The sequence below is a fragment of the Pongo pygmaeus genome, chromosome 6 (assembly GCF_028885625.2).
Source record: "Pongo pygmaeus isolate AG05252 chromosome 6, NHGRI_mPonPyg2-v2.0_pri, whole genome shotgun sequence".
Lineage (NCBI taxonomy): Eukaryota > Metazoa > Chordata > Mammalia > Primates > Hominidae > Pongo > Pongo pygmaeus.
Genome location: NC_072379.2, coordinates 65834293 through 65856190, shown reverse-complemented (window position 1 = coordinate 65856190; position 21898 = coordinate 65834293). Strand labels below are relative to the sequence as shown.

General features: G+C 38.4%; 1 protein-coding gene across 1 annotated transcript in view; it reads left to right on the top strand.

The window, feature by feature from the left end:
* The first annotated feature begins 1222 nt into the window (after positions 1-1222).
* LOC134739828 (zinc finger protein 283-like) overlaps positions 1223-21898 on the top strand; it is a 90022-nt gene continuing 69346 nt past the window's right edge. Inside the window, exon 1 of the mRNA XM_063667143.1 lies at positions 1223-1331. The gene's annotated coding sequence lies outside the window, so the exon portion shown is untranslated. The remainder of the gene's footprint in view (positions 1332-21898) is intronic.

The following is a 21898-nucleotide window of genomic DNA, read 5'->3' as shown; positions in this document are numbered from 1 at the left end:
TTTCCATATACTGTTTTCTTGTGGAAGTATTTCCAGGAAAGAATATCAAATCTATAGAAAGTTTTCTCATTGTACAAATGTAAAAATACAAAATACTAGTAATTTGCTCCTTAAGAATGCTCAAACTTGTGCAGAGACTTTACATATCTTCAGGGAGCCCTGGGTACCCTTACAGAGACTTTCTAAAGATATATCGTCATTCACTGATGACCAAAAACTGCAGGAACTCCAAACATACTCTTCACAAAGAGAACACAAGAAGGAACACTGATGGAGGCAGTGTGGCATTTCAGAAGGCTGTGGCTGCCGTGAACTTTGTCTAACCAGGGTGATGAGCTTTTCTCTTCGGTTACAGACACAGAGAACTTGGCTTTCAAGTCAGAGCACTGACTAGGGTTTGGACAACAAGGGAGAAGATGGACAACATCAAACATCTCATTAATTCAAGTAAACATGGAGACAGCCTGATTTTATTCAATCTCAAAATTATATACTTCTTGAAAGGCTGACATAATATTTCCAAATAGATCTATATCAAAAAATAGATTTAAAATATGGGATAGTGTTCCAGACATTTGTATATGTTACTGTCATTATGTTAACAGTTCCTTGACAATTTTTATAAAGACCTCAAAAATTTTTCTAAAAATTGTTCCCAAAGCTTGAAGTGCATGCTTTGCCTGTACTACCACCTTCAGGAAGACTTCTGTAGTGCCTGGCACTAATGTACTTTCAAAAGGACACTAAATATTACCCTTGCAGTCTCTTCTTTTTCTTCTAGAGACATGTAAATTCCTCTTTTTTATATACCCATGTTTTGAGTCATTCAAGTTATAAGCATATTTTTTGAATAAATAAATGAAATTCATGACTCAATAAGGACTTGCTATATTCTAATTTTATAGATTAAAGACATTTTATGGCATGATAGTGTTGTGGGACTTTTTCCTTAGTTCAGCTAAAGACAGGGTTCCTTATCACATGGCCTCGAAAATTAGGCTCACAATTTGAAGCGAGAGGAGGGCAGGGTTTATTGGGTGAAATGGAAGAAACGGGGAAACAGAGACTCTTAGCAAAGCGAGAGAGTGTGCTTCCTGCCACTGGGCTTCCCGCCTCACAGATCGAATCCCAGGTTCCACCCAGGAAGAGGAGGGGCCAGGCTCCTCCCGCAGCAAACGCGCGAACTTCTGTGGCTCCATCCCAGTGCGCCCTCCTCCCAGTGCACTGGCCGATTGGAGTTTTGCCAGGGAGCCCTTCCCACCTGCCTGTCTCAATAGAAAGAATACGTGGATTTGGATTCAGGGACACCTTTATCACCTATGTGACTTTAGGTAAGTTACAAACACAGTGAGCCTCAGTTTTTGTACTAGTAAAACCTGTTATGGCACAGGTTTGCTGGACGATGAATGAGGTCTTGACCATTGAAGTGATTTGTAATGTACTTATATTAGGACTGGAGTTAGTGGGCTAACTCAGAGGCCACAGTTAGTGGTACTGACAGAGATTGCATTTAGGTCTTCCCAAAAGTGGTTCCGTTCTTTAACCTTAGGTGTTTTCTTTTCTTTTCTTTCTTTCTTTATTTTTTTGAGACGGAGTTTTGCTCTGTCACCCAGGCTGGAGCGCGATCTCAGCTCACTGCAAGCTCCGCCTCCCGGGTTCACGCCATTCTCCTGCCTCAGCCTCCCGAGCAGCTGGGACTACAGGCGCCCGCCACCGCGCCCGGCTAATTTTTTGTATTTTTAGTAGAGACGGGTTTTCACCGTGTTAGCCAGGATGGTCTGGATCTCCTGACCTCATGATCCGCCCGCCTTGGCCTCCCAAAGTGCTGGGATTACAGGCGCGACACCACGCCCGTCCGATGTTTTCCGTATTTAATGTTGTCACTCATCTTTTAGCATGGGCGTCTAAAGCAGGTCTGAGGACAGTGAGTATAGTTTTCTGCAACATGACACAAAGAGTACCAGGGCGAGATTATGTCTGTCACAGATGAAAATATTCTATTTATGTGTCATAGTAATCTATTCATTGGTTTATGGACCCAAAATTCTCCAGGGGGACTCACAAATCCCCATAATGTTTCTATGTGCCAGATTTTTCATTTGGAGCTCTGATTTAGTTAACAGATGTGTAAAAATCACATGTAGCCAAATGACTCTTCAGTCAGCACTAAGCTGATAGTGCTGAAGACTGGTTATTCCTGCTAAGATTCACTGGACCCTCTGCCCAGACTGTGTTTTTCAAATCTCATATTAGAGCTTAATGTTATTTTATTTTAATGCCAATGCTGTGCTCCCCAATGCCATATCTTTAAAATATTGTGCCCCATTCTAATACAAACACTAACTTACATGGGGAGCTCTCTTTTGAGGAAGTCGAAGTAGATCAGTAACTAAATTCAGTTCCTTAAAGGTGTTATAGTAAAACTCTGAGAGAGTCACACACAAGTCAGATTGGGAGAAAGTTTCTTAGAATAATAAATTTTAAAATCTTACAAGATAAGAATTAGTTGGATGTTAAATATTGAGTCTCAGCTGTATCATGTCACTGGTATATGGAGGTAAGTTGACTTGCCCAAAATCTGCTGAGAGTAACTGGTAGAGCTGGAATTTGCATCCACGTGTCTTCTGGTTACCCCAGTTTGAGTGCTCTTTTGGTACTCTTACTATCCTTTACATAAAAATATTAATTGTGTATTGGTAGGACAGTTTTAGTAAGCACGGAAATTATATTAATGACAGTGCTATATCAAGAAGTGGACAAATTCCTGTGTTTTGTTTTAGATTTTGTGATGATGATAGCAGCCCTTAAGTAGGATAGCTGTGTGATAGAAAAAAAATTTAACAAATTTTGCTGCATCAATATTTTGCTCTTTGTGTTATTTCAGAGTATTTTTCCCCACCCCCTTTTTCTCTTCAACTGGGAAAACAAACCCAAAATATGATTCTACATAAAAAATTTCATTAGTTTGATTTTTTCTTAGAAATGCTATTATTCTTCTTAATGTATGACAGCTTTTAAAAATGACTTAATTTCTTTAAAAAGAAATAAAAATGGGTTTCAATTTGCAGTGCAGGCAAGGTATATCAAAATATGTGCTAGGATATATATCAGGGAAGTTTAGCCTGAAATAGAGTAGAACTGTGATATTTATAAATATTTACAAATGAATCTTTTAGTCACTTTTCAAATCCCTGAATTTCTAAATAGTGCTTTGGCTGCAAAAAAACTAAAAATCTAGTACTTCCAAATGTCATGTAGAGAATGTAAATGGTGTAATTCTAGAGGAAGACAACAGAGAAGAGTGAGGACTATGGTTCACTGGAAAGCGCATGACCTATCTTCAGGGGCCAGCTCATAATCAGCTTTAGTCCTGTGATGTCATAGGGGAATGCAAATTCAGTATTAAGTGTTCCTGATTTTATTTTTTGAGAAGTTTGAAGTATTGTTTTTTTTTCTTTAATGATGACAACTAATTTCAATTTTTAAAAAACATCCAGGCCAAATTAAATACATCTGTCATTGTATCTGGCCTGTGGGTCTTTAGCTTTTGACCTCTGATCTAAAGCATTTAATTCCTTCCTATAAAATTTAGTCGTGAGAAGTAGAGTGCAGCAAAGCTGAATTAAAAGCAGATGCTGGACAGCCAGCCATGCTCAGCCCTTAACACTGCTCTTTGTAACTACATGATTCAAATTCAGGATTTAGAAAAATAATACATTCCTTTAAGCCGTGGGTCTCAAGATCTCTGATGGAAACTGCCTGATATCCTTACAGCCAATATTTCCTGTATTTGAAAGCTGGGTTAACTCTCATTGATTTGGAAAGTTCTCTGTGGTCCTTTTTGTTCTCATTCTAAAAAACCCAAAAAACCAAAACAAACCAACTGAAGGGATTAATCTCATGATAGGTAGAAGGCCTTAAATGGTAGGGTCTTACACTGAGAGCAGCTCCTGCCAGCTTCCTCAATACACGTGGCTGGTTTGATTAAGATAAAACCATGATATTGAAACAGTTTTGATATTTTCTTTCATTAACAATTTTTAAATCCAAATACTCTATTTATTTACAATTTTATATTTTGCAAAGATGAAACCAATGTCTCAGGAATGAATGATTAAAAAACTAAAAATTAATTACTATAATACAATTTAGCATTATGAGAAAGAAACCACTCTTCTAAAGTATTCTACATTGTGTGTACATATATTTCAGTCTAGGGTTGTTACTCTTATTAGTAACAGTTAGTTTGATGCAAAAACTCATTAAGAATACTAAAAACTGCTCTTATGTTAAATTCAACAGTCTTTATTGGATTTATCACTTTAAAATAGCTGTTCTCAAATTTTATCATCTGTGTAGTACTAGTCTCCAATGATGGCTACCAACAGCTCTTCCTAACCCTGTACATTCATGGTGCCCATTCCATCAAAAGGTAGAGTCTTGTTTCCCTTTCCTTGAATCTGGTCAGGTCACATGACTTGCTTTGATCAACAGAAAGGAGCAGAAGAGTCTCTGAGTCAGTTCTGAGACTAGCTCTGAAGAAACCTGGCAATTTTCTTTTCTTTTTTTTTTGAGATGGAGTCTCGCTCTGTCGCCCAGGCTGGAGTGCAGTGGCATGATCTCGACTCACTGCAACCTCCGTCTCCCGGATTCATGCCATTCTCCTGCCTCAGCCTCTCGAGTAGCTGGGACTACAGGCGCCCGCCACCGCGCCCGGCTAATTTTTTGTGTTTTTAGTAGAGACAGGGTTTCACCGTGTTAGCCAGGATGGTCTCTATCTCCTGACCTCGTGATCCGCCCGCCTCGGCCTCCCAAAGTGCTGGGATTACAGGCGTGAGCCACTGCGCCCGGCCGAGACCTGGCAATTTTCATGTCTATGATCTTGGAAATCAGCTTCCATGTGAAGAAGCACAGAGTAGACTACTGAATGGGGAGGGACTAGAGGAGAGAGAGAGATTCCCCATGGAAGAGGACTTTGGTGCCCCACTGATGGTCAGCACCAAGTGCCATGAGTGAGACCCTCTTGGATAATTCCGTCCAGTAGAGCTCCCAGCAGAATGCAGCCATCTAAGTGAAGTCAGCTGATATCACTGTGGAGCACAAGTCTAGCCAATCCACAGAATTGCAAGAAAAAAAACCAGTCATTATTTTGAGCCATTACATTTTGGAATGGTTGTTTATGCAGTGGTAAATAACTGACATGACCTGCTTGTTACTAATGCTGAGATCTTGGCACCTCTTGCAGAGATTCTGACTCAATAGGTTTGGATGAGGCTTGGGAATCTGCTAGTTTAACAAGGTCCTGGAATAATTCAATGCCAGGTAGTATTTTCAGAACCACACTCAGGACCATTACTCTGAAGTACTCCCAGGGATTATTCAAGAAATTTATTGTCAAGTATGAAGAAAATATTAGAATTTCTGTTTCTGTATTTCTTTGGTCTAAAAAAATTATAAAGAAATTATGCTTGACTATGATTGATATCCTGTGTATTAGGTGCTCATGTGATTTTTTCAGCATGTTATCCTTCAAATAAAAGGGACTGTCTAACGTAAAGAGGAGTGGACATTCTCTCCTTTCATTCCTTTCAGAGCCACCTAGCTTACATGTGTCTATCCTAAGTGAATCTATGGATTATACTATAGAATATGTTATATTATAGAATCTTCTCAGTGTTTAGTCATAAGATGGGGGGTTGACCATGAAAATCTCTTATGCCTTACTTACAGTTCAGTGGTTACTTTGAGACAAAACATTTGGAATTGTCAAATTTAAAGACAAATAGTTCACATTGCTTTTACAAAATACAAGTTTCCAAGTAGGCTGACCTTTCTGTGTGATAAGTAGCTGTGAGTAGAATGCTACCCAGTAGAAAATTAACATAGGCATGTACACACACATACTTGCTCACTTCCTTTGTACCCACAAAATAGCAGCAGTTTTCACAGTAAGTGAGAATGTTTCTTTTTTTTCTTTTTTTGTTAAGGAGCATTTAAAAATAAATGATGGGAAATGTTTCCATTGTTATATGATTTTGCAGAAAATGATGTGTTACATAAGAAATTGTTTATTTTGGCACACTTCAAAAATTTTGAACCATAAATTAAAAAAAATAAATTTTGAACCAGAACTTAAAAATATTTTTTCATTTCTTCCAAGTTAGTAATTTTTATGTGTTTGAACACATTTATGATTAGTTTGCAACAATGATTGGACATTAGAGAAAATGGAAATTTACTGGCTGAATTTCACCAAAAATCATCATATTTGGGTGAGGGATTAAAATATGAGCATCACGTTCGGGCAGATGGTTCACACCTGTAATCTCAACACTTTGGGAGGCTGAAGTGGGAGGATCCCATGAGCCCAGGAGTTTGAGACCAGCCTGGGCAATATGGGGAGACCCTGTCTCTATGAAAGATTTTAAAAATTAGCCCTGCATCAGGGCACACACCTGTGGTCTGAGCTACTTGGGAGGCTGAGGTAGCGGGATGGCTTGAGCCCAGAGGTCAAGGCTGTAGTGAGCCATGATTGTGCCACTGCACTCTAGTCTGAGCGAGACCATGTCTCAAAAAAAAAACAAAAAAAATAACTGCATCGTGATTTAGTAAGCACAGCCAAATGATGCAGTTCTTCCATTTGGGATTTATATATATTTATGAGAAATCTTTTTCACCTATCATTAAAAAATCATAGCAAAAGAAACTGAACTTAGAAGCAGAACTTCAAATCCTGTCACAAGGTGTTAAACCAAAATTTGTGAAACTATTCAAACATATTATTGTATTAATTTAATTAATATTGTATTTTTTTTTTCTTTTGAGGCAGAGTTTCACTCTTGTTGCTCAGGCTGCAGTGCAGTGGCGCGATCTCAGCTCACTGAGCCCCCTTCCGAATTCAGGCAATTCTCCTGCCTCAGCCTCCAGAGTAGCTGGGATTACAGGCATGTGCCACCATTCCCAGCTAATTTTTTCGTATTTTTAGTAGAGACGGGGTCTCTCCATGTTGGTCAGGCTGGTCCCAAACTCCCGACCTGAGGTGATTCACCCGCCTCGGCCTCCCAAAGTGCTGGGATTATAGGCGTGAGCCACCATGCCCGGCCATTAATATTGTATTTTTAATGAGAGTTATTTTTTATTTTTTATTTTTTGAGACGAAGTCTCGCTCTGTCACCCAGGCTGGAGTGCAGTGGTGCGATCTCGGCTCACTACAACCTCCGCCTCCCTGGTTCAAGCGATTCTCCTGCCTCAGCCTCCCAAGTAGCTGGGATTACAGGCGCCCGTCACCACGCCTGGCTACTTTTTGTGTTTTTAGTAGAGATGAGGTTTCGTCATGTTGGCCAGGCTGGTCTCAAACTTCTGACCTCAGGCAATCCGCCCACCTCAGCCTCCCTAAGTGCTGAGATTACAGGTGTGAGCCACTGTGCCTGGTCAAGAGTTGTGTTTTTAAAAATACTATCACCTAATAAAATACTGTATGCTTTATTATTTTATTTGGTAAATTTTCTTTTTTATTTTAGATATACCTAATATGACAGCACATGTATATAATTTTATTATTTATTTATTTATTTTTTGAGACAGAGTTTTACTCTTGTTGCCCAGGCTGGAGTGCAATGGCGCTATCTTGGCTCACCGCAACTTCTGCCTCCCAGGTTCAAGCGATTCTCCTGTCTCAGCCTCCTGAGTAGCTGGGATTACAGGCATGTGCCACCATGCCTGGCTAATTTTTGTATTCTTAGTAGAGACGGGATTTCTCCATGTCAGTCAGGCTGGTCTCGAATTCCTGACCTCAGGTGATCCACGTGCCTTGGCCTCCCAAGTTGCTGGGATTGCAGGCGTGTGCCACTGTGCCTGGCCTACGATTTTAAAATGAAAAATTTACAACTACTTGCAGTTCATACTTGGACATTTTTTACTAATGGAATGTATTATCTAAAAACTTGGGAGACCAAAATTCTAGAATATCAAGAATTTTTTTTTTTTTTTTTTTTTGAGACAGGGTCTCACTCTGTTGCCCAGGCCTGAGTAGAGTGGTGCAATCACAGCTCACTGCAGCCTCAACGTCCCAAGCTCAAGTGATCTTCTTGCCTCAGCCACCTGAGTAGCTGGAACTACTACAGGCATGCACCACAACACCAGGCTGATTTTTAATTTTTTGTAGAGACAGTTTCACCATGTTGCCCAGGCTGGTTTTGAACTCTCAAATTCAAGCCATCCTCCCACCTTGGTCTCCCAAAGTGCTGAGATTACAGGCGTGAACCACTGTGCCTAGCTCAAGGACCTTTTAGAGTATCTTCCATGTTTGTCATTGTGTGGGAAATAATGTATTTCTGATTGCCCATTGGTGACAGGGCTATAGAGCAGGAACATAGTGTTTCAGGCCTTTCTTGGATGACAGAATGGGGTCCTGGCTTAGATCAGTCTTTTGGCAGATCACTTGAAGTTGATATTGTTAGAGTCTACTCTAAAATAACATAATTATACATGTATGGTGCCTTATGAGAATTCTATTTAGCATAGACTGCAAAGGATAGCAATTTCTTAATAGATTATCTTTTTCTTCTATATTCTAAATTGACATTTAGCTCTCTATCTTGAAAATAAACCATCTTGACAAAATTACTTTTTAAAAATTATACTTTTTCATTTTTTTTTTTTTTTTTTGGGCTGATGCTGTGAGAAACATTAGCAAGGAGAAACTAAACTTCATCCAGCAGAGATTCCTGGTCATTGTAGCTTTCAGGAAGGGAACCCACTATTTTTCTCATTCTTGCTCTCTGGGAAAGCAGAGAGGGAACATTTTAGTACAAGCACTTCTCACCTGTACAGTGTATGGTGAGTGCATCATTAAACAGGGGCACGTGCTTGTAGGCAAAAGTGCATTTCAGTAAGTGGATTGAAACCTTGCTGAATTGTGCTGAAGCAATTTAAGCCTCCTATTCCATTTTACTATTGGAGAATTTCACGATAAGCAATTTGTATAAAGAAGAATACTATAGAAAAACATGCTCTGTGGTAAGCACCTGAGGTGGCTATATAGTCTCAAAATGCAAACCTTCTTTTAATTTATCAGGAATTTTGCCTTGATATTATAGATGTTATAAGATTGGACACCACAAATGCTAAACCAACATAATTGAAATATGTGTTATTTTCATAGTAGAAGGTGTAATATAAATAAAAGGAAAGGCCTTTAGAAAATACTTTCCATTCACACTTTAGTCCTTTGATGATTTTTTATAATATATTTAAATGAGTGCTATAGTTCACCCAATACATATCTGACAATGTAGTTGCTCACATTTTTATTATTTTATCAACTGGATGTGTTACATTATTATTAATTATTCACAAACACCCTCCCTCCATCCTGGCCTTTTAAGACTCTCTAAGAATGGCATATAATCCCAGGAACATTTTTATTACATTTGTTTGTGGAGGGGCCTAGTGGGTGAAGGTACAAATTTGGGACATTTCTTCAAAGAAGAAAGGGACAGAGACACTAAGAGTTTGAGGAGAAAAAAGGAAAAAGATTCATGTAACAGGATAAGGGAAGAGAACCTGAGGGATTTCAAAAAAGGAGAAAGGAGATGAGAGATAGAGGAGAAAGGGTTTTTTAAAAGATTCCCTCCCTCAGGTCCTTGCTTGCAAGACGACAAAGAAAAGAAAGAACAATGGTGGTGCCCAAAAGGGCCATGGCCATGTGCAGCCTATTTGCTGCACAAATTGTGCCTAATGCATGCCCAATGCTATTAAAAAGTTCATCATTCGAAACATAGTAGAGGCCACAGCTGTCAGGGACATTTCTAAAGTGAGCATCTTCAACAGCGAAGTGCTTCCCAAGCTGTGTGGGAAGTTATGTTGCACTGTGAGTTGTGCCATTCACAGCAAGGTAGTCAGGAATCGATCTTGTGAAGCCTGCAAGGACCGAACACCTTCACCCCAGTTTAGACCTGCGGGTGCTGCCCCATGACCCCCACCAAAGCCCATGTAAGGAGCTCAGTCCTTAAGGACTGATGAAAAATTATCCTCTGGAGAAAAAGAAAATGGGAATTGTACCTAAAAGAAAAAAAAGATTGGTTACGTTGTCCATTATGTAACTCCTCTTTTAGCCTCCCAACAGAGCCTCATGTAGAATTCAGTTGTTCAGTGCTTTTGGAGTGTTTATATTTGTTTTTGGTTCTGAATGTATGTGTGAAGCTGGCTTTAAAGTGTCCAGGGGTTTGAAAGAGCGGAAATCTTTTAGAGTTTTGGTTAAAATAAGCAGTGGAGTACTAAGAGGCGGAATGTGTTTGGGTTGGGTGAGTTGCTTTGGTAGAAAGGAATATCTTATCATGGATATCACTTAGAGCTTTCCATGCATGCTGGTAATAAAGAACAGACTGATTTTTACTCACTTCTATTGTTTTAATATTTGCGACTCATGTGTCTCAGGTGCCCAGGCTGAGTGCTTCCACGATCCCACCTTGATCTGTCATTGGAAATCAGCAAACAGCTTTAAGTTAAAATAAGCCAGGCACGGTGGCTCATGCCTATAATCCCAATACTTTGGGAGGCTGAGGTGGGAGAATTACCTGAATCTGCAAGTTTGATAGCAGCCTAGGCAACATAGCAAGACTCAGTCTCTACAAAAATAAAAATAAAAAATACATCTGGGTGCAGTGTTGTGCACCTGTAGTCCCAGCTACGTGGGAGGCTGAGGCAGGAAGATGCTTGAGCCCAGGAGATCGAGGCTGCAGTGAGCCATGATCATGCCACTGTACTCCAGCCTGGGCGGCAGAGTGAGACTCCGTCTCAAAAACTGAACTGAAAATAAAAATAAATAAATAAATAAATAATAAAAATAAAATAAGGCATATGTTGTGGCAACTTCCATCAGAAGCTTGTCACTCTCTTTCCAGCTGTTTTCTACCAACTTAGAAGATATTCCAGGTATGTAAGTGACCAATGTGCTTTAAAATTCCTGGTGACTTTGGTCTTAATTTGTTGCCATCCTTTCTGTACTCAGATCTGAGGCATCCTCTGAAACTGGGAATATAGAGAATGACATTTCTGTCTTCCTCTGCCGCCCGTGCTGGAGCGCAGTGGTGCCATCTTGGCTCACTGCAGCCTCCACCTCCCTGGTTCAAGCGATTCTCCTGCCTCAGCCTCCTGAGTAGCTGGGACTACAGGCACGCGCCACCACGCCCGGCTAATTTTTTTTGTTTTTCATAGAGACAGGGTTTCACCATGTTGGCCAGGCTGGTCTGACCTCAGGAGATCTGCCCGCCTTGGCCTCCCAAAGTGCTGGGATTACAGGCATGAGCCACCGCATCTGACCTTCTGTCCTCCTTTTGGTAGCTGAAATTCCTCTGTACTATTTCTGATCCTGTGTAAATAGGTTGGAATAGGATTCTGCTTTTCAGTTTTCATCCTTTCTTTCTCATCGTCCTCCTCTTTTTTCTTTCTCTCATTTTATGTCTGCCTGTCCTTTCTGTTGGCTCTTATTTCCATATCTATAACAGTGAGTTGTTAGAGAACAGGGTGAATACAATGGGACATAGAGCACCTGGTGGTAAATATCCTGCCCCCTTTCTTCTTCATAGCTAGTCAAACTCAAGTTTAATGAGTTTCTATCAGTTTTGTTTTCTAAGGGCAATCAAAAGGGAGAGTCAGAGAAAAGGGAGGACGTGGGAAAATGCATAAGCAAAGATACTACTATGAAAATAATGAGGCCGAACGCGGTGGCTCACACCTGTAATCCCAGCACTTTGGGAGGCCAAGGCGGGCGGATCACGAGGTCAAGAGATCAAGACCATCTTGGTCAACATGGTGAAACCCTGTCTCTACTAAAAATACAAAAATTAGCTGGGCGTGGTGGCGTGTGCCTGTAGTCCCAGCTACAAGTGAGGCTGAGGCAGGAGAATCACTTGAACCTGGGAGGCGGAGGTTGCGGTGAGCCGAGATTGCACCATTGTACTCCAGCCTGGACAATAAGAGCGAAACTGTCTCAAACAACAACAACAACAACAACAACAAACGAAATGAAGGCCTTAAAAGTTGTCAGTCATTTGTTTCTAGTCGGCTGTCTTCTCTTTGACTGTGCCTATGCTTGTGGAATACTTTCAATGGGATTAGAAACCTTAGTTGTTTGCTTGTTTTGATGGAACTTAGACTTCCTCCCTGTAGTAGGTAGCTGTGTTGAATTGCTAAAGCTGGAGTTCTGCTAATACTTGTGTTGCTACAGCTACAATATTTTAAGGAGGGAGAAAGAGCTAGTGACAGCCCGAACACAAAATCCTTACACAGATTCTTAGGTCATTTGTGTCTTGCTTCCTTCTCCATACGTTTTTGGTCACTGCTGGAGAGTCCTTGGTGACTGGTTGTACACCTTTGCTCTTCTGATAAAATTTCAGAGTTAGTATATGGGCAGTTTCAGGGGAGTGTGGATGGTGGCCTGAACCTTGTGCCTGGGCTGCCAAGACATGGCACACCCTCTTTCCCTCTTCCTGCCAAACTTTGGCTGTGCTGTTTTTGACCACATGTAAACAACTGAACCATAGCTAGAAGAGAGATCATCAAACTCTTTCTGTAAAGGACCAGATAGTAAATATATCAGGTTTTGCAAGCAAGATACTCCTTTTGCACCTATCCATCTTTGCTGCTGAAGTGCAAAAGCAGCCATAGATGTAAACCAATGGGTGTGGCTATGTTCAAATAACATTTATTTATGAACACTGAAATCTGAATTTCATATACGTTTTAAATATCACAAAATATTATTCTTCTTTTGATTTTTTCCTCAACTGTTTACAAATACAGAAACCATTTATAGCTTGTAGGCTGTACAAAAACAAGGAGGTAGACTGGATTTGGTCTGAGTGCTGTGGTTTGCTGATCAGGAATGAGAACATTGTCTTTTGTTATGTTACCATACATCACAAGTTTAGTGGCTTAACATGACAGCCGTTTACTTGTTTAGCTTGCCATTTGTTGGCTGGCAATTTGGGTGGGCTCAACTGGGTGGTTTTTGACTAGGTTCAGTCATACAACTGTGGTCAACTATTGGTCAGCTAGTTGGCTCCGTTTCTGGGAGGTGGTTGGCTAGGGCAACAAAGGTGACGGCCATGTGTCTCTCATCATTCAGCAGGCTAACCTGTGCTCGTTCACATGCTGGTTCTAGGATTAGCCAAAACAGGCAAGCTCCCATGTGCGAGCACTTTTTGAGATTCTGCTGGTGTCACTTTGCAATTGTCTCATTGTTTCAAGCAAGTCATCTGGTCTAGTCCAGAGTGTGGGGAAAAACTAAGCATATGGATACAGGCAGTCATGAATGATTAGGGTCTATTACTGCCACGTCTTATCACAGAAGGCCTCTAGTGTTGATGATTTATATCCTTTCTGCATTCATAATATATTTCCTCCCAAGACCCCCTAAATCTCATCCAATCACAGCATCATACTCAACGTGCAGGATCTCTTGTTTGATAATTATGTTTGGGAGTGACTTTTTGGATGCAGATCCTCTTGATCCAGCTGCATTAAAAAGATAAGTCATGCAGTGAGAAGACAAACACATGATAACTGCAGTAGACACTGCTATTGGAAGGAGGGAAAATTGGAAACACATAGCAATCACTGGTTCATAGAAATTCCGAAACCTGAGCTGGGTGCGGTGGCTCATGCCTGTAATCCTAGCACTTTGGGAGGCTGAGGTGGGTAGATCATGAGGTCAGGAGATCGAGAGCATCCTGGCTAACACAGTGAAACCCCATCTCTACTAAAATACAAAAAATTAGCCGGGCGTGGTGGCGGGCACCTGTAGTCCCAGCTACTCGGGAGGCTGAGGCAGGAAAACAGAGTGAACCTGGGAGGCGGAGGTTGCAGTGAGCCAAGATGGCGCCACTGCACTCCAGACTGGGCGACAAAGCGAGACTCCGTCTCACAAAAAAAAAAAAAAAAAAAAGAAATTCTGAAACCTAGCCGGGCATAGATTTTCAGATCCTTGTACTTCAAGGTGAGAAAATTTTCCTTGATTGGGCTAAGATTCCACTTCTGGCAGCTGTTTCTCCAGTGTCTTATTTTCTACTGCTCTCTGGAAGTAGTATTGTAGTCCATTGTGCATCACAGTTCTTGACTCTGTCCTCTGAAATGTCATTCCTTTTTAATAAGAAATGGCCTCTATATGCAGCTGAATACCTTCCTCAACCTTCATTCCTGTAGAATGTTGGGAGCCCAGAAGCCTCTTTTTGTTTCAAGCTGACGTGAATATTTCAGTCCAAGATAGTGGTGCTTTTGTTGGCACAATTGACTTCAGTGTTTTTAGAACTTCCTACAAGGCAGATTCAGGTTCATCCGTACCCCAGAAGCCACATCCATAATTTTTATTGAGAGAGACTTTTTTTTTTTTTTTTTTTTTTTAAGATGGAGTTTCGCTCTTGTTGTCCAGGTTGGAGTGCAATGGCGCAATCTCGGCTTACCGCAACCTCCACCTCCTGGGTTCAAGCAATTCTCCTGCCTCAGCCTCCCGAGTAGCTGGCACTATAGGCATGTGCCACCACGCCCAGCTAATTTTGTATTTTTAGTAGAGACAGGGTTTCTCCATGTTGGTCAGGCTGGTCTTGAACTCCCGACCTCAGGTGATCCACCCGCCTGGGCCTCCCAAAGTGCTGGGATTACAGGCATGAGCCACCGAGCCCAGCCGAGAGAGACTTTTTACTTTGGTGTGTCAGCCTGCTGGGGAAAACAATCTTTAAAAATCTTAAAAGCCATTTTTATCTGAGTGTCTACTATGTATAATCTTAAATTTTTCAGAGTTTTTAACAAAGGGACTTACAGTCACACTTTGATTTGATCTTTACCCTGAGGCCATTTCTTACCTTGACAATTTTTTACTGACAGGGAAGATTGGAGATAAGGAACAATTTATTTTCTTCCCAGCATGGTCCAGCCCCTCTATATTTCTCCTAAGTTCTGCTTATAAACAGAATTTTTTAAAGCTCATCTCTCCTTTCTAGTACTTTATCATAGGCAGCTAAAAGAAGGCAATTAACAAGTTTAACTTTCTGTGAGGCTGTCTCCATTCATCAAATCCAGAAGTTCATTAGTTGCCGCAGGTAACATTTTACCAATTGTTCCACAACTACCAATCTCAAATAACTATTTTTCTAGCCTGCCATAGTCGTTTCTTTGCTACTTTTGCAGCCTCTGCTAACAGTGTGCTTACCATTTTTCAAGGCTTCATAGTTGCTTTGCTGCTTTTCCAGCTTCGACCAGCCACATCACATCATTCAAAAGCCAAAATGCCACGTTTTTGGTTTCTGTTGCAGAAACGCCCCACTTCTAGGTACCAATGTCTTTCTCAAATATCTATCATTGCAAACAAGGCATTCCCCAAATTTAGTGACTTAAAACAATCATTTGTGTATGTGGGTTGGAAAATTTGGGCTGAGCTAATTAAAGAGGAACTTTTGCTGGTCTTGGGTGGGCTCGCTCTAGAATCTGTAGTCTTTAACATTTAGTTAAGAGGCTTGGCCTCAGGTGTTGACTGGCTGTTGAGAGGGATAACATGGAGACCAGGCCATATGTCTTTCGTTATCAAGCCAGCTAGTCGGGGCTTGCTCCCACAGTAGGAGTCGCCGGGATTCCAAGATCAGTCAGAGAAGAGAAGCTCCAAAGTACAAATACTTCTCAACTCTCTACTTGTGTTACATTTACTATTGTCACATTGGCCAAAGTAAGTTACATGGCTAAGTCTAGACCGGCGTTGAGTTTGGGAGGGAATTACCCCCAGGCTTACATTGAAGGAAGTGATGGGTTCAGAGAATTGCGAACAAAGTTGGCACCATTATTGCAACAATCTACTGGGCTTATGTTAAATAGAGTAGACTATAATCTGACATACAGAAAGCCTATCAAACTTCCAGAGGAATTGCATCAGCAAAAGGGCTGCCAGCTTGCAGAAAAAACAAACAAACAAAAAACAAAAAAAAACCATGAAGTTTGCTCAAACTGCGAATTTAGAGTGATTGATTATGCAACTAGCTGACGCAAACATCACAAATTCAAGTAATGACTTAAAATTTGGTGAAGAGAATTTACCAAATATCAGTACTACATACATTTGTGCATGTGATTTTTGGAGGCTGAGCTATCAAAAATGCAAGAGGATGGAAAGAAAAATAATTCTGAGATTAGGCAAACACAGTGAAAAATAACAACAATGGATACTATCTAACGTTTATGGGGTATCAGTCATGTGACAGACACTATGCTAGTAGCTTTTCATGAATTATGACATTATCTCTTTTAAAAATAGAAAAATTAGTATTAACTAAGATAATTAAAAATAATTTTTTGCTTTTCACATCTAGGAAACATGACCTGCTCAGTATAATGTAAAATCTTTTTACATTGTAGTGCTGCTAAGGATTAGTGAAAGCATTGCTGGTTTGAAGTTGGAGTTTAATAGAAAAATGTAGGCAGCTAGTCATACCTGTAATCCCAGCACTTTGGGAGGTTGAGGCAAGAGAATCACTTGAGGCCAGGAGTTGAAGACCAGCCTGGGCACCATAATGAGACCCCCATGTCTAGAAAAATAATAATAAAAAGTTATCTGGGCATAGTGGCATGCAACTGTAGTCCTAGATACTCAGGAGGCTGAGGCAGGAGAATGGCTTGAGCCCAGGAGTTCAAGGCTACAGTGAGCTATGATCATGCCACTGCACTCTAGACTTGGTAACAGAGTGAAGCCCTATCTCTGAACAAAAAAGTATAGAGTATTTTGGGGTTTATTAGTCATTTGCCCACTTTCCCAGTTGAATAAACAGTACGGTTTAGGGCAGCTTCCATCTTTATAATGAAGCCAGCTCAAACTGAAGTTTCTTCCTTTACTAAGTAAAACATTTTAGTATAATAATTGGCTCTTGGGAAGAGAGAGCATATTATAATTCCTTTTGTATATTTCTCATTCATTCTTTATTGATTCCAAAGTAAAAGAAAAAAATGAAATTTTTCTAGAACAAAATATTTACTTCTCATAATTAAGTCAATTTATAAGGATTCACAGGAAAGTTAGCAAAGAAATGACAGTAGTTAGACTTGAGGAAAAGCATGGTTAAAGGTGTTTTTCTTTGGATTCTTAGGTTAAAGTGAAGAGTAAAAATGAAAGAACAAACCAAACCTAGGGGTATGTCAATATTTTCTCCAAATGGTTAGAAAGTAATCATGTTAAAGCTCTCTGAAACACACACAGACACATGCACATGAACACAGAATTAAGAATGACAAATGGATGGATGGAGGTGAAAAAAGATTCTGTAAAGACATAAAATGTTAACCAAACTTTATTTTTATATTGAAATTCACTATTTTGGAAAAGATACCTTCCTCCATGAAAGAAACAGGATTTGAGAAAACATGTTTGAAAAGTGCCTCAGATGTTCAAGTATGTGATCGTAAAGTATAATTCATAATTGGCCAAAGTAAATTAGGAGATTTGTCAGTTAAGATGGTATCTTAATTTACATGCCAGGCTGAACAAATGGAAAGTTCTTGAACTCTTACAGAAAAAGTAAATATATTAAAAATATTTAGTATTGACAATATATTTTAATGTAGCAGGAAGATTAATAAATTCACTAAATTATAGAATGCTTAATTTTTTAACCTTGATTTTCTCCTTTTCTTTAAGAATATTTTTCCCTGTTACATGATTTGCAGAAATTTGTCTTATTTTTTTAATTTTTATTTTGAAAAATTTCAAATCTACAAAAAAGTAATAGAAGACTTTATAGTGTAGGGTAATGAACACCTGTGTACACTTCACCACGTTACCCAATTGTTAAGATTTTCTCACATTTGCTTTATCTCTCCATGAATATGTACACATCATCCATCTAACTAATTTATTTATGATGATGAATTATTTGAGAATAAATTGCCCCTAAATACATACAACATATGTGTCCTTATAGTCTTGCCTGGAGCAACAGTCTTATGGTCAAATTGAGGAAATTTAACATTATTAGTACAACACAAATTACATAATATATAGTTCATATTTTTTCCAATTGTCCCAATAATGCCCTTTAGAGAAAAACAAACAAAAAACTTTTCTTTTTTTTTTCCAGTTCAGGAGTTGATTCAGTATTCCATATGGTGCTTAGCCTCTTTAGTCTTAAATCTGGATCAGCTCATCAATCCTTTTGTTGTTCATGACATTTTGAAAAGAACAAGCCAATTGTTTTGTGTTTGATCATTTGTGTTTGGTGGTTTCTTCATGATTACAATCAGGGTGTGCATTTTTGTTAGAGTACTATATATGTAGTAGTGTGTTCTTTTCCGAGTATCCTATCAAGTGTCATGCGATGCCAGTTTATCCCATTACTGGTGATGCTAACTTTATCACTTCCTTAAGGAGGTGTTTACTATTGTCTCTACTTTAAAGATATTATTCCCTTTGGTAGTTAATATGTAAACCAAGAGGAGGTACTTGGATCGTGTTCCCAACTTTTACCCAGAGATTATGGCATTTATTGATGATTTTAGCCTAAATCACTGATCACTGTGTTAGCTGCCAAATGTTGATTCTTAAAAATTTGATCAAGCAGAAATTCTTACCAGTGATTATTTTTAAAAGCATATAAGAGCTTATTTTAGGGAATTAATACATCTGTAGACAACCAGAAAGGCAAAATGTTATTACAGGTAATTAATCTGGAAAAGCAAAAGAAAAGAATAACCCCATTGAAGAACAAAGCTATTGCAAAGAATACCCTGAATTTTTCATCAAGCAGCAAGATGGTAATAAGTTAGGTCTATGAAGTGAAATGTGTGCATCAACAATTTTCCCCTGCATAATCTCCAACTGCTTTGCATTTATACACAATCATGCACCATAATAATCAGGAAAATGTTTGGACTGTACAAAAAAAACCCAGCTTGGTACCAAGTATAATAGAAGAGAAAAATGAAAACAAGGAAACTGGATAAGACATTTAAGATTAGAAAATGTTTATGTAAAATTTCTAAAGCAATTGATAAATTATACTACTTATATTACTAGTTTTCTCTCTCCATTTCTGGCTAATTTTATTAATATACTATAGCTTCAGATTATTCTCAGTTGCATCTACTGAATTTAAAAAAGAACAACCTGCAATAAAGCATTTATCATGTCCTGCTGAATAAAATGTGTATTTTGTGCAACTTGAGATTGAAAGCTTTCTAAACCTCTCAGAGTTTTAAATCAGACAACCCCCCCACTTCTTGCAGGCACAGTTGCTTATTTGTCACTTTGAGTTTGATTTATCTCAAGTAGGAGCTAAAACTGTATTAAAATCTTCTATTAAGCATGTAAAACTCTACATATATACAGCCAGTCAGTTAAACATCTCTAATGAAAGACAGCTGAATTCTTATTTGAAACAAAAATAGGACAGAAAGAGATTTGTTTCTGTGAAGGATGCTATGAAAAGTATGAGAACCAGGTGTCTTCTCTTTACAAAATGGTGCTGATATATAAGGCAATGAAAATATTTTTAATGATTTTTTTAAAAGAACACATAAAGTAACCAGTGAATCTGTGTATTCAGCTATTGATCAATTTAGTGATGGGCTGAAAAGTCAGTGAATTAACTAGTGCCCTCTGCTTTATTCATTATGTCATTATGTCATATTTTTTCCTTTTTGTTTGCATTTAAATGAGAACAACTCAGAGTATAAAGTTGTATAATATTGATAGTTTTATAAGAATTGTTTCTCATAGATTAGTTTTTCCTCATAGATTAATTAGAATCTATTAATAGAATAATTGTTCCTAGGATAGAACAATAGAATAATTGTTTATTCTATTAATAGAATAAACTATTAATAGAATAATTGTTCCTCATAGATTAATTTTTGAGACTTTTTGTGGCCTCGTGACATTTTTGGTTTGTTCATCTATATTTTTAATTAAAAATTTTTTTTTAAAATTTTATTGATAACTTTAAAATATTGTGACTATGAAGTTTTAGCTCTAAAAATATGTAACCAAAGACAATGGCCCACATACACTAAAGTCAATGTAAGATATCTAACTAGAGATCTTGTAAATTTTTGTACATATTTATACCATAATGTACATGAAAGGAAACAAAGGTAATAATTGATGACTTCGTGTTAAGAAACTTAAGCCTAAATTGAGGCAACATTTGATTACAGCTTAGTCTTCAGAATTCTGTCTGGTTTGCCTGATTATGGTGACATACTGAAATTCTGAGATTCATTAATTAATTCATTAATTTATCCAGAACATTTATTTAGTGCCTGACACATCAAAAGTGTTCAATAAATGCTCATTACAATGTTTTATTTATACACACACATCCACACATGCATACTGCTGACGTGGATTCCTCATAGATTAGGAGATGTGAACTTTGCTTTTAGAATATGTGCTGTGTGATTTCATGTTTGTCTCATTCATTGAATAAAGAATTGAGGGTCTTTCATGAGCCAGGCAGTGTGAGACTCCAGCAATGTATCTGTGGAGAAGATAGGTGGATTCTCTGCCTTCAGGGAGCTTATATTTTTTGTAGAGGAGAGAAAAAAAATGAGTGAACAGGTAAAGAAAACAACTATATATTTTGATAAGTGCCATGAAGGAAAAGTGCCCAGAGTGATTGGCCTTAAAAATTAAGTGTGTGCATGCATGCCTGTGTGTGTCTGTGTATGAATGCATGTTTTCTATATGCGGCAAAGGAGGGCTGAGGGTTGGGTATTTGCGTATATGATATTGTAAATTGGGTAGTCAAGGAAGTCCTCTCCTAGAGAGAATAATGTATACCTGAAGAATGAGAAGAAACTAACCATGTAAAAAGGTATGGAATGTCATGCCAGAAACAATTGTCAGGGTTTAATATGACTCTTATGATAATTTTAGATTCAAAAGCAACCAAATAACTCATTCCCTCCTTCTGAAGCCCCAAAGCTTAAATTACTTGACAACATTGCACTAGCCAGGACCAGACCCAGGCATGGCGGTTACTCCTTAAAACAGAGTAAATTAAATATGTAGAGCATAAAAGCAGAAAATTATCATGTGGTGGCATTAAAGGAATGGAGTCGGAAGCTTAGAAATACAGATCTCTTGCGTCTTCACATTTTCTATTTCATCTAAACTCAGCGAAGAGTTTAAAATTGAATACAGGTAAGTTGGATAAAAAACTGTAATTCTGAGTCATCAACAACATGTCTGAAAGGAACAACACAGCCAACTCTGGCAGCTCCTATTTTGCAGATTAGAAATTAACTGCTATGTTGTCAGGATGAAATGGTATGTTTTATTATTGAAAAGGCAGCTCTATTAGCTTCTTTGGGCCACAAGGGCCCATTTATTTAATTACTTCTTCCAGGACACTAAGTGGATCTCTAGTGACCAGGCCAAATTATTGTGACTTCAAAAGTGAGTGATGTATGCAATTTGACTGGTAGTAAGTTTCCTTTACTTTTCTTTCATTTATTTATTAATAAATTTTTAAAAAACGAAATTGGGGGAATCTAGTTTCTTTTCACCTCTGCTGAACATGACAGAAACTGTTTTGATTCATTTGAATAATGTCATAGATACAGAAGGGAAAAGTAAGATAATGCCCATAAATAAGAAATACAAGACTTGTTTTAGATTTTTTTTTTTAGAGCTTAAAACCTAATAGAGATTTTTAAATGAGAAGGTTTAAGATCAGAAAAGGAAAAGTATGCTAAAATTATTACTTTTTATAATAAACCATGAATTGTTTTATAAAAATGTTTTTTATTTATTTAATATATTAACAAAGTTAAGGTAATGCTAAAATCTCAATAGAATCAATAATAAGAAAGGACAAAATAAAAGTTAAGACATCTCACAATATAAATATAGGTCATTGGTAAA